This window comes from Plutella xylostella, chromosome 19, assembly GCF_932276165.1.
Source record: "Plutella xylostella chromosome 19, ilPluXylo3.1, whole genome shotgun sequence".
In the NCBI taxonomy this organism is placed as follows: Eukaryota; Metazoa; Arthropoda; class Insecta; order Lepidoptera; family Plutellidae; genus Plutella; species Plutella xylostella.
The window spans coordinates 7,745,899-7,757,814 of record NC_063999.1 but is presented as its reverse complement, the minus strand read 5'-3'; the positions used below and the strand labels follow the sequence as shown (position 1 = coordinate 7,757,814).

At 37.2% G+C, this 11,916-nt stretch overlaps 1 long non-coding RNA gene across 1 annotated transcript; it reads left to right on the top strand.

Moving 5' to 3' along the window:
- Positions 1–4,089: 4,089 nt before the first annotated feature.
- On the top strand, positions 4,090–11,863 carry LOC125490020. The gene is made up of 3 exons (XR_007267396.1): positions 4,090–4,315; positions 7,228–7,477; positions 11,433–11,863. It is a non-coding gene; the product is annotated as an uncharacterized LOC125490020 (long non-coding RNA).
- The last annotated feature ends 53 nt before the right edge of the window (positions 11,864–11,916 follow it).

Here is an 11,916-nt window from a genome sequence, read left to right as displayed (position 1 = left end):
ATCCCACTGAATTCATATTTTATCAAAGGAACCATTCAGTGGTTTCTGTTTCTCTCATGACCCAAAAGTCTCAAATTTGTACCTGGTCTGCTCAAGACGAGGTACCTACCTATCTGAATACCTATTAGAAGGTGAATGGCCGATTGTCCTACGACGTTTTCCGTGATCCGTGTCTAATAACTTACATAATTAAGCTTTAAATGTTGTCTGAATATTTAAATAGTTCATCTTCAAATGTCAACGCGGGAGGTGGGCAATGGAGATCCTGATTTACTAACGCGCCGAAACCTTTCTCGGAAAACCTATGGAAAATAGAAACCAAAGCCGTAAATAATGTTATTCATGAAATTAACGACAATAATAGATAGTGTTGCTAAATTCCTCCACGACTCTACCCAACCTGTCTACCGGAGGGATCCCGGCGGTGATTCTGGGTACTATTACAATTCGGTCCTCCATGTCACTAGCAGCAGTAAGTAGTCAGAACGAAGAAGCCTAGGAAGTACCTAGTATATAAGTATAGATGGGATAGGCATAGACTAAATTAGTCTATGGCATAGGTAATGATGCATTCAACTTTGGTACACCGATCCTTCCCGACGGCGGCGGTTGCAGACTTTTACATACGGAACCGAGTAGCTCTAATTAATATCAGTCAGATTTAAACAGACAATAAAAATTCCTACCATGATGCCAGCCCAACCGTAGACGCTCTCATTGACGGCCGACCGTCCTCACATTTACAACTACTATAAATAACGCGCCGCCCATATTTACATATTTTTTTAGTTGGTAAATTATGCGAAAATCGTCTTAATTTCCCGACAGTTTTTTTTCCCTCCGTTCACACCTGGCGAGGTCGTGACCTGGCGGTGTCCGTGCGTCGTACAATCTAAATGAATCGAGAGATGAAGACCCGGTGGTCTAGTGGTCAAGCGCTGGCTCTGATGCCTGTATGACGGCACGGGTCCTGCTCAGGGATCATTATTTGTTACAGACAGATTCAGTAGGTTAAAGTAATTGAATCTCGCATTAGGTCGGTCCAGTTGTTAGGTACAGATATGAAGTAACGCAACTCGCAGTCACACTTTACTTATTTCCCAATGGACGTTGGGCGCAGATATGGGCAACAGATTGCATGAGAAGGTACCTACTCGTCCTGAAACTTTCCCCGCCGCAGTTTCCTCACAAATGCATTGAACACGCCGTGGAGCCTCTCAGCGTCCGGTTTATATACTCCATTGCGTGTAGTGAAAACTCCATAGGGTAACTCGAATTTTAATAAATAGTAGCGATGTAGGTAATACATAACTATGCTAGCTGTTCCCGCGAGCTTCGCTTCGCCTCAAAAAGTTTTCAAAGATGAAGTAAGTATTAAATTAATTATTTAACACTACATCACTACGATGGAGAACCGTTGCGTCGGCCCTTCGCCCCACGGGGGGTCATAGGACTCCAAGAAGAAGAAGAAGACAGCAGCCCCATGCGCCATGTTATGAACAATAGTCAGTTACTGATCCAGCCGTAAGTTCTCCGCCAGTGGGCAAACAGTTGGTTGGCAAGCGTTGAACAACCAACGATCTGCCGTTCTAGCGAGTGGGGCCAACCCGGCGTTCCCTTATTTTTTTAGGGTATGCTTAGTAAATACGAGAGTCATCATCATCATCATCAGCCAATAATCATCCACTGCTGGACATAGACTTAGGGTCAACGCCTACTTTCGGCATCGGCAGGCATCAGGAAATATCATAATACATTAACTTCATGGAAATAAAGTTGATTTTTCTATGATAATATGGACACTAACAAAAATACCGCTTCAGCATGAATCATGGAAATTTCTACTTTATTACACGATGTTAAAGTATAATGCTATTTATCATCAACAATCCTGATGCCTGCCGATGCCGATAATGGGCGCCGACCTTTATTGAAATTTGCGAAGTCCGTGAATTTTACACTCGCTTTCAGTCGATCGGCTAGATAGCTCGGAAATGCAGTTATATGTCAATGGGAAAGCTATAAATACGGGCGATACGCATCTACGATCCACGTGTCCAGTTGCGTTAAAGGCTTATAGGTTAAGCCGCAGCTGTCTGCAACAACGATGGTGCGCGGTCGGCCTACTGTATGTAGTTGGCTCGTCGATATCGTAATCGATGACATTACTGTTGAGAACTTATTGATACACCGACAGTACTTAGACTGCATATATACCTACTTACCTATACAGGGCGTTGCAAAAAGGGTACACTAAGCCGAAACCTACATGTGCAGTGCAGCATATTATATCTAAGGCCAAAAATAAAATAATTGATTAATGACAGCTGATTTCGTTTTCGCGCTTAGATACATGCTGCACGTGTAGGTTTCGGCATAGTATACCCTTTTTGCAACAACCTGTATATTATTACATTCATAATAAAATGTTTTTTATCTGAAACATGTAAACAATGCTGTCTAGAAATTGTTGTAAATGAGGTGAAGTAATTTTATTCAGTATCCTTGGTGACTCAGGAGCAAAGTTTAAATAACTTTAAAAATACCGTCGATAAAGTTTTTTATGGAGGAGCAAATAATTAATATACCTACTTACTTACGAATTTTCTGCATTACCCTTCTAGAACTTAGTTAGGTCATACAAGCTGATAACAAGAGGCCCACGGAATGAGTCAGCAGATTCTGTTTGTTGTGACACATGTGTTTCCATCTTTATCCACCTCTCGGTCTGTCACTTAGGCTCTGTTGCTTGAGGCTTATTGGGAGTGATTATACCTAATTCACGCTGTAAGGGAAGACAGGCAACACATGTTGGAGTGGAAACACCATCGCCCCAGCCTGGACTGGTGAAAGTGTTAAGGACCCTGATTGATGTGAGCATTCGCTAAAGGCTAAGAGCGATGCCACATGGGCGTTGTCTATGCGTTGCGTTAGGGCTGTGTAAAGGTACAGCAGCACTGCAGCAGTGACTAATTATTATGCAAAATTACGATTTTACTTACAATTTCGATTAAGATAGAAAGTTAGGTCTTTTTTATTATCAGCTCTCTGGATTTATCCTTGACGTCTGAGGCAAACAGTGATATATTGTATTTTGGGGCCATAAAGAGTTCAGGCAGCTACTGTATGTAGGCTAATGATGAATCTGATTATGATGATGGAGTACATAAATCTAACAATAGCTCTCTGATAGAGTTCCGGTGAACGACGATGATAATTAAAGTAAAAGTTGTCAGGTTGTCGCAGATGTTTTATGAGTTTCGTAAATAAATGCGTAGGTACGCGAGAGAACAACAATCAAAGTTCAGATACATTCATAATCATTATTGAGTTGTCTGACATAATTGGTTTCTTTCCTGCGATAAAGTCGGACTCGACACCTCAAAATTATGGGAAGTTTGACCTAAAGTCTTAGACCGTTGACTTGCAGCTGAGTTCAGTTGCCTGCGGAAAAACGTTTAGTAAGGATCCACTTGCCTTTATGTGATTATTTCTAGGATAAACAAGTATAGGGCTTATTATTTATTTATATCTTAGGTAGCTAGGGAATTCAGAAAAGTATTGCTCGTGGCCACATGGCTCTCTATGTCTACTATGATTGTGGCTACAAGATCAAATTTCATCATAAAATGCATTAGTCATAATGCTAAACAAATCGGTGGAGACATTGCGTAACTAACTAACTGATTAAATTATCTTAAATTTTAACTTTTCTAAGGATATTTTATAATTAAACTTGAAATAAATATATTGGTTCTATCAAGACCGCAATTATGATCGAGGTAGTTGTAGGTATTACATAATTACATTCCTTATCGATCTCCCATAGGTGTCTCTTTAATCAACAAGTCGCAACACGATTATAAACTACGAGTTAATAAATATAATTTATCATTAATTTATGAACGTCCTTGTGGTATCATTATAGTGCGGTCATTGACATCTTTAATCTTATTACGATGATCTCACAATATGTCACGAATTACACAAGCCGGCTACCTACCTCCACACGGCCGGCGCTAACCAAGGCCAGAGTCTTTGCCAAACTATTGATTTTAGGCTTTACTGTTTATGAAATAAAGGTTGCATTTCCTTGTTGGATTCCAGATGGGATCGTAAGCTCGGAGAGGCTAGCAGGGCGCCATCCGCCCCAGTTTAAATCGAAGGGGCGGCGCGCGAGGCCGGCAGTCCATAACGCGCAGCGCACGCTTTTCCGAACGTCCGCACCAATTTTCCCGCACGATTTCTGAACGAAGCTTTACTTTTCGCGCGCCGCAAAAGTTTTGAATTTAGAATTCGACGCGTATCCAAAAAGGTTAGTAACTACTGGAAGACGACTGATAAATCCTAGTATAGTGCCACAATCTTATCTGTTCCGGTGGCGACATCGCTGTGATCGAATCCAGTGTTGCTTTCGATTAAATTTTGCCTATTTCTGGTTTAAACGACAATGCATTTCTGCTAGTAAATGAAAGTGGATATAATATATCAAACGACATTTGTTTCAGTGTAGTTCTGATTATGTTCTGCTTCTGATATAGGAGATTAAATCTAGATTACAATGGTATAGGTAATATATGTGGGTCGTGGGAATAACGAGATAGATAGACTTAAAAAAAACAATTAACTAATTAAGTATTTTATTATTATTTTTGAACACTTTATTTTACATTTTCTAAAGTAACAAGAAACAAGAGCATACAATTAAAATAAATTCAGACAGTGTGCAAAGGCTAATACATCATCATCATCATCAACTTGACCCATCACGTCCCCACTGCTGGGGCACGGGTCTCCTTCTAAAGGCTAATTGCCAAAAAGCAATTTCAGCCAACTCTTGATTGGTTGGGAAAACAATGACATGTAAATCATCATTATTTCGTCTAAAATCGCTGCAGGTGCGCGAAATTCTTCTTGGTATACTGCCTAAGATTTAAAGTATCATGTCATGTCATCACACCTGTAATCAAAGAAAAATAAAGATTATATACTTTTCATCACGAGTATCATCACGACTCATCCCGTCCCCACTGCTGGGGCACGGGCCTCTCTGGAAAATATTACATAAAATTACATGGAGTATATGGGTAAAATTATTCGTCATATTTGGCAACACTAACCTGTAGCCGCTGCAACTCGTTCTTCCAATTTTTCAAACGGAATTAAAGGCGCCTGAATACGTTATTCTTCCTGCATAAAAGCCAATATATATAGTACTACTTTTCTTGCATTACATTACAGCGCTTTTGGCAGTATTTCACCCAGAAAATCACAAAACAAATTAAATAACAACAATTGAAATTGACAACTCAAATAACGCACAGAGTATGAAATGATGTTTGACAATGACGTTTCGTTAGTTGCACATTTTGACCACCGGAACAGATAAGATTGTGGCACTATATAAGCACGTATAAGTTCCATAGGACTACATGCTGGCTGAAAAGAAAAATGACCTATCAATAAAGTCATGAAAACTGAAATGTATCCTAACTAAATAATCATCTAAGCAAATCTAAGCCGATTTTTTATCCATGTTATACTGATTAATAAACTTTATCAATCAGTGTTTTCTTTAAAAATATATATTTGCACAGTAGGTAATAGTAATAAAAATAATTGTAAAAATATATTAATTGAACTTTAAATTCGTAGATCTTAAGTAAATAATGAGGTAAATAACTGATAATTACAAAAGTGATTGCAAAATAGCATAAGCACCATATTTTGAGGTTTTTGATGACTTTAAAGATGCAATGTAGAGCATTATATTTTTTAAGCTATAAGGCTATAAATAGTGCACTACAATAGTATTCTTTTACATTGAACTATAGTTTTTATTGAACTATACTAAGTATCCCTAGGTAATCTGTATTTATACATATCTACTATAGTTTTGTTTTGTTTAATTTTATTGCACGTACTGAGCTGCTCATAAGTATGTTAAAATTATTAATAATAATGCAATTTATTACCAAAGTCCACATTTTGGTTCATGTAAATGTTTTTGAAACCATAGCTCTATTAGCTACCTCTATACAGGTTGTTATGTTCTTTGTATTTTTACGACGTATAAGCGTATAAGTTGGTACCACTTGGCTTCACTGTATATAACTATGAAATTAGCATACAAACAAATCAGTGAAAGTATGTAAAATGTACGCATGTGATGTGAACAATAATGTGTTAGGTACTTACATGTTTTTACCTCTACTTACATGCATTTCAAGATCTTGCGCAATACCTATGCCATAACATTGTGAAATTTACTTGAGATATGTAGAGATACAAGAAAACTGAAACGAAAATAAATCAACAATTATTTTCCTTGTGAGTAGAAAAAAACCGGCCAAGTGCGAGTTTGACTCGCGTACTGAGGGTTCCGTACATGTCTACTTAGCTGAGATAGTTTTCCTTTATAGCTATATATTTATAATAGATAGATAGATAGATAGATAATTCTTTATTGCACACAAACACAGAAATTACACGAGGAAATACACAACATAGATGGTACAATTGGCGGCCTTATTACTAAGAGTAATAATAATTATAATATAATAGTAATAATAATATAATAATTAGCCAGAAGGGAGAAACGAAATAATACCTTGATGCCTTTACCCGTTTCTGACAGACGGACGGACAACAAAGTGATCCTATAAGTACGGGTTCCTTTTTTTTACTTTTGAGATATGACATTCTGGCGTTGGCATTATAGTATGGGCAAGTCTGATAACCATCAGTTCTTGTTACCAGTCTAGACTCTAGGCAAAATATAACTAACTGCAAGTGTTATCTTTGTTATTTAATCTGAATCTGGGAAACAACAACAACAGTGTTGTTTTTTTGTTAATTTTAGCTATTGCGCATTTAGATAAACGCTTTATTAAAGTTGGACGTACGTATGTACCTTAAATAATAATGTAGGTACTATTCTAGGTACCTAGTAGATTATGAAGCAGTTAATTTACCTCAGTTAATTAAATCTACCTCACTGTAACTGAAAAACAGATCATCAGTTTCTATGCTCCAAAAAAGGGTCACAAAAAAGTTACTATGTAATGTAACCTACCTTAATAATTTGAAATTTAGATCTTTAAATCAGAAACTTAGACCTTACTTAAGTACATACACACGTACATAACTGTATATATAATTATATACCTACATAGATATTCACGCATAAATAGGCAATTAAAGAAAACAACTTTCTTATCATTTCAGAGAGAAATTCCAACCGTCCACACCACAACGTAACAACGCACATGCCACAACACTAGCAATGATCGTGTTTCACGTTGGCGACGGTGGTGTCAGGCCGCCATGGACGCTAGTGCTGTACCTGGCTAGTGTTGTGCTCGCTAGTGATGTGCTACCTGCCTCGGGGGAGAACTCGGAGACGGTGCCACTGACGGGGGTACAACTGGACACGCTCGCAGAGTTTGTGTGCTACGACTTGTCTATGGACTCCTTGGTATGTGCTTTGTATTCACCTGGGGTTTTCACGTAAGGGTATGCTCGAACCGAGTGACTATTCGGCTACTTACTACATATAACATGTGATCAGAATAGAGGACTTGCAAAAAGTGGTTCAGAATGACGCCCTGAGTCATTCCCTTTCGGATTAGTATTCCCTTTTTGCGACATCCTGTATACTTTCAGGGGGGCCGGGCACACTCTTCGTGCAAACCCGATTTAATAGCTATTTCTTGACCTCATGCAGTAGGCGACTTCGCTCAAGATTCTCTTAAGTACTTAATACATTCTGTGTAAAAAGTATCGAGACTGGATCAATAAAACACAAAATGTTTGTTATTCATCCAAATGTATTTTATCACCTTCAAAGTATGCTCCTGCCGAAACGAACACATACGCGAAAGAATTATCCAATCATCACAACATTATTTTGTTAATTATTTTGGAATGCCGATGCCGTTTTACAGATTACTTACGAAATAAGGCCTGTATAGGCCTTCTAAAACGAAACACAAAGTTCAATTAAAGAATTTCTATCTAACGATAGGTGCATCTTAATTACAACTGAGCATCAGCATCACCGCACAAATATGTAGCTATTTTAGATAAAATAACGACACCTACTTAACACGTACTAGAAACATACGAATTCATTCACAGCATGATATGATATCATTAGCATTTTATTAATGAATATAAAGTGTACGTTAGCTAGTAGGTGGCCTGGCTATCTGCATGTTGATTGGGCAGCGGCGTGCAGTCTTCTTATCTTTAAATTTTATTAATGCCAAAAGTTATTGACATTACTATAATGTATTTTTTAATATTTATCCTCACTGACCTCTAATAATTCAATAAAACGACGAAAATGTTAATTGTATCTACGTTATGATAATGAATGTAAGTTCCGAATAAATACATCGCGACGGGTAGATATATTATAAATTGATAAATTCTAAGTAAACGTAAAATATTGGGCACTATAACATGGTGCTTTAACGATACAAAAAAACTGCAGACCTGTTACTTTTTCTAAGATTGTCTCTAACAAACGACAAACGCATATAGGTATATTTCCAAGAATTTTATCTCGAACACGCTAAGCTGCATATAGATTTATTGCACGAGTTGGTTTCAGGTATTTAATTACATAACCGATTAGTAGCGCGGCGTTTGATACGGCCATGACCATAACCGAATAGACGATAGCTTTGACATTGCCCTGGGCTGCTTTCCTATCGGTGGCCAATCGCCACAACACACTTGGGTAACAAAGTACTATTATTAGTTGCAGCAAAAACAAGCATTACTTGTACACAAAAACATAAAAATAATACAGTACTAAGTAGTACTAACTAAATGGCCATACTGTTTACAGCAATCTCTTCCAGACAACCTTTGGAGGTATAAAGCCTAATTTACCTGCAGTGCGAAAATGTTGGCCATGATGATTTTTAGACACACTGTTTTGAGTGTTTTGTAGTCTTCCTGTCTAAGGACAGTACATACCTACTAAATTCAGAGATACGTTATTTATGCAGTTCTCCTTTATTCAAATGACATTGTTCCAGACAACCTTGTCTGTAAAAAAATTATCTTATTTAGCAAATACACTCACATGCAAAGAAACAGTTCCACCAACAAATAATTTTTTAAAAACTTTTAATAGGAAATTTAAAAAAAAATTTACGTTATTAGTTGGTAATATTCTGATGCACCGTTAAATGTACTGAAACATTACAGAAGGCGTCATTAAGTTAGTTTTTTTCCGTTTAGGAGTAGGTAATTTGATGATTTTCTCAATGGAACTTTTTCATTGCCCGTGAGTGTATATTGATTGATACTAAAATAATTTGATGGATGGATTTAAAAACTACAGAATGGATTTTGATAAAACTTGGTCAGTAATGCACCTCTGTATGACATCTGGGAACATCTAGGCTACTTAATTATCCCTGATTTCAGACAGAAAAAATATTTAAAGACGAAGCGAAGCTCGATAATCTGAAGCTAGAGGTACTTTTCCAGAAGTATTGTAAGAAAGTCGTTCAATTTCCAGACACACAACAAAACAGACAGGTCACAGACCCTGATACGGGTGCATTCAGTGCACTGGGGTATCACTGGCAGGAGGCATGCCAACGAGCTAATTATGTCATATCGGGACTTACAATAATCCGGTCTACGGGCCTATTTACACCTATCTACTATATTTATAGCACCGCTTCACACGCCCGTAATGAGCTGATAAAACTCTACTATTACAGTAGATGTGAGTATAGGTAGGTTGTTTTGTTGTGTAAGTTTATGGACTGACACAGTACATTGTCCTTTGTGATATTATGATATCAGGTGAAGCGTTTCAGCCCCCAAGCTGTCCAATATCTACGATTAAAAGCTCTATGAAATTATTTTCAACGTTATCCCGGCAGGAACGAAGTAGTTTCCCAATATGTCTGCTATAAATACGTAAGTATAATACAATTTGATCGTCATCTTACACTATTGATACATAAACAAATAATAAGTCTTATATAAAAATTTCAGTGACAAATAAGTACTTATATAAAAATTTCAGTGACAAATAAGTACTTATATAAAAATTTCAGTGACAAAAGTTTTTCACAATTGACGAACTACTTTTACTCGTAAGTTTAGTTATACTGACCACTTTTCGTAAAAATATGTATGTACCTATAGTTATGTTTAAAAATATAGTACCTCCTTAAAAAGTTATTTTTCCAGGCCAACGAATCAATTCGATCCAATAACAATTTATCCAGATCACGAATTCGTATCGTATTCATAGTGGAAAATATTTGGTCAACGCAACGTCTAGATATAGACTCCTAAAGCTATTAGGTATTCAATTACACGGATTAAAATTCATTATATTCTAACGGAATATGGCATGCTCCACTTTCTAACATACATAGGTATTTTCTTTGCTTGGTTAACCTCTGGCGATAGACCTACCTACTAAGGTATCGATAAAGATAAGTTAGGCCAGGTGGACTTTGAGGTACCTATATAGGTACGTTGCACTATATTTTTTCACGACTTCACGTTCGGCATAAGCAACAAACATTGTTTTGAGGAGGGGTCAGATATCGGTTCGGCCTGTACATAATTATGAATTATGTATGATGAAAAATAGTGTTTGTTGTTGTATTTTTGCAGTGTAACTGCACAATAAAATTTGCTCACGTGTTCCCTCCAGCACTCGGCACAGTAACTCAAACACAATGTTGTTGACAAACACTCGGTCCGGCCGGCTACATGACTCAATCCTTGCATTCGGGAGTGAAATACATCATACTGAAATGGTAAAAACAATGATTCTACGAACACTATAACTTACACAAAGGCTAAGATTATGGTTTTTGTCAAGAAATTGGCTGCATTCTGCTTATAGTATAATGTTTGGAAGTTTGGATATTTTAACATACAGTGAAATTACTTTCACATAAGTATCTAACTCGTACTTAGGCAGCATGTTTATGTCTATAAAATTACCGACAATATTATTATGCATACCTACAGTAATGTATCGTCGCGGTGGTCGAAAAATCTATAGTTTATCATAATTTTTGCGTGGTTTCAGTCTCGTTACGTTACGATTAACATAATTATAATCACATTTATAATCGATCACACCACCTAGGTACTTACGTGTCCACAATACCTATCGTTTCTACGCAGCAATAGCCTAACTTGGGATTCTGCGCATAACTGCGATGTACCTAGATGATGCACTCACCTATAAACCTATGAAGTGTTTTCGTTAGTATAAAGTTTCATTTTCTGATACATATGGTGATGTGGACACAACTATGTTTATAATAGTTTAGGCTATAGATCTAAGCTCAGATTTCGGTTTAGGGTTTAGCAGAGGCAATGACTTCATGAACTAATTTTAATTAACTATGTAACGTTGTTTTTATTTCTTACAGGTCGATGTCGCTATCTGCCAAAAGGATTTTTTGAGTAAGTTGTTACCTAAATAGCTCATAACTTACTTAACGTTACTGGACGTATTGGTTTCAAGAGTGTCGTAAATTAACGAAATAATCTCTTAATTCGGATGATTAACACTAGAGCTGGCGTAGGTTTGTCACTGTGGTGAAAGGATTCGCCAGTCATATTAGTTGTTAATCGCGGACTGCCCATACGTGACCCTTGGCGGCTCCTTTCACACCACTAGGTACCTACTAGAATCTATAGATGTGAATGTTTCCTCACGATATTTTCCTTCACGCACCGTAAGAATCCGTGTTATAATTTTACTAAATTTTCTTATTTTTAATAAATTTATTGGGCTGGATTCTAACCCCAGAATTCAACTGTGTATAATAAAATTAACAAACAACCTTACTCCAGGCGACAGGCGCACTCCTGAAGCCGGGAGGAATTGTACACCAGAATTCAATTGTACAA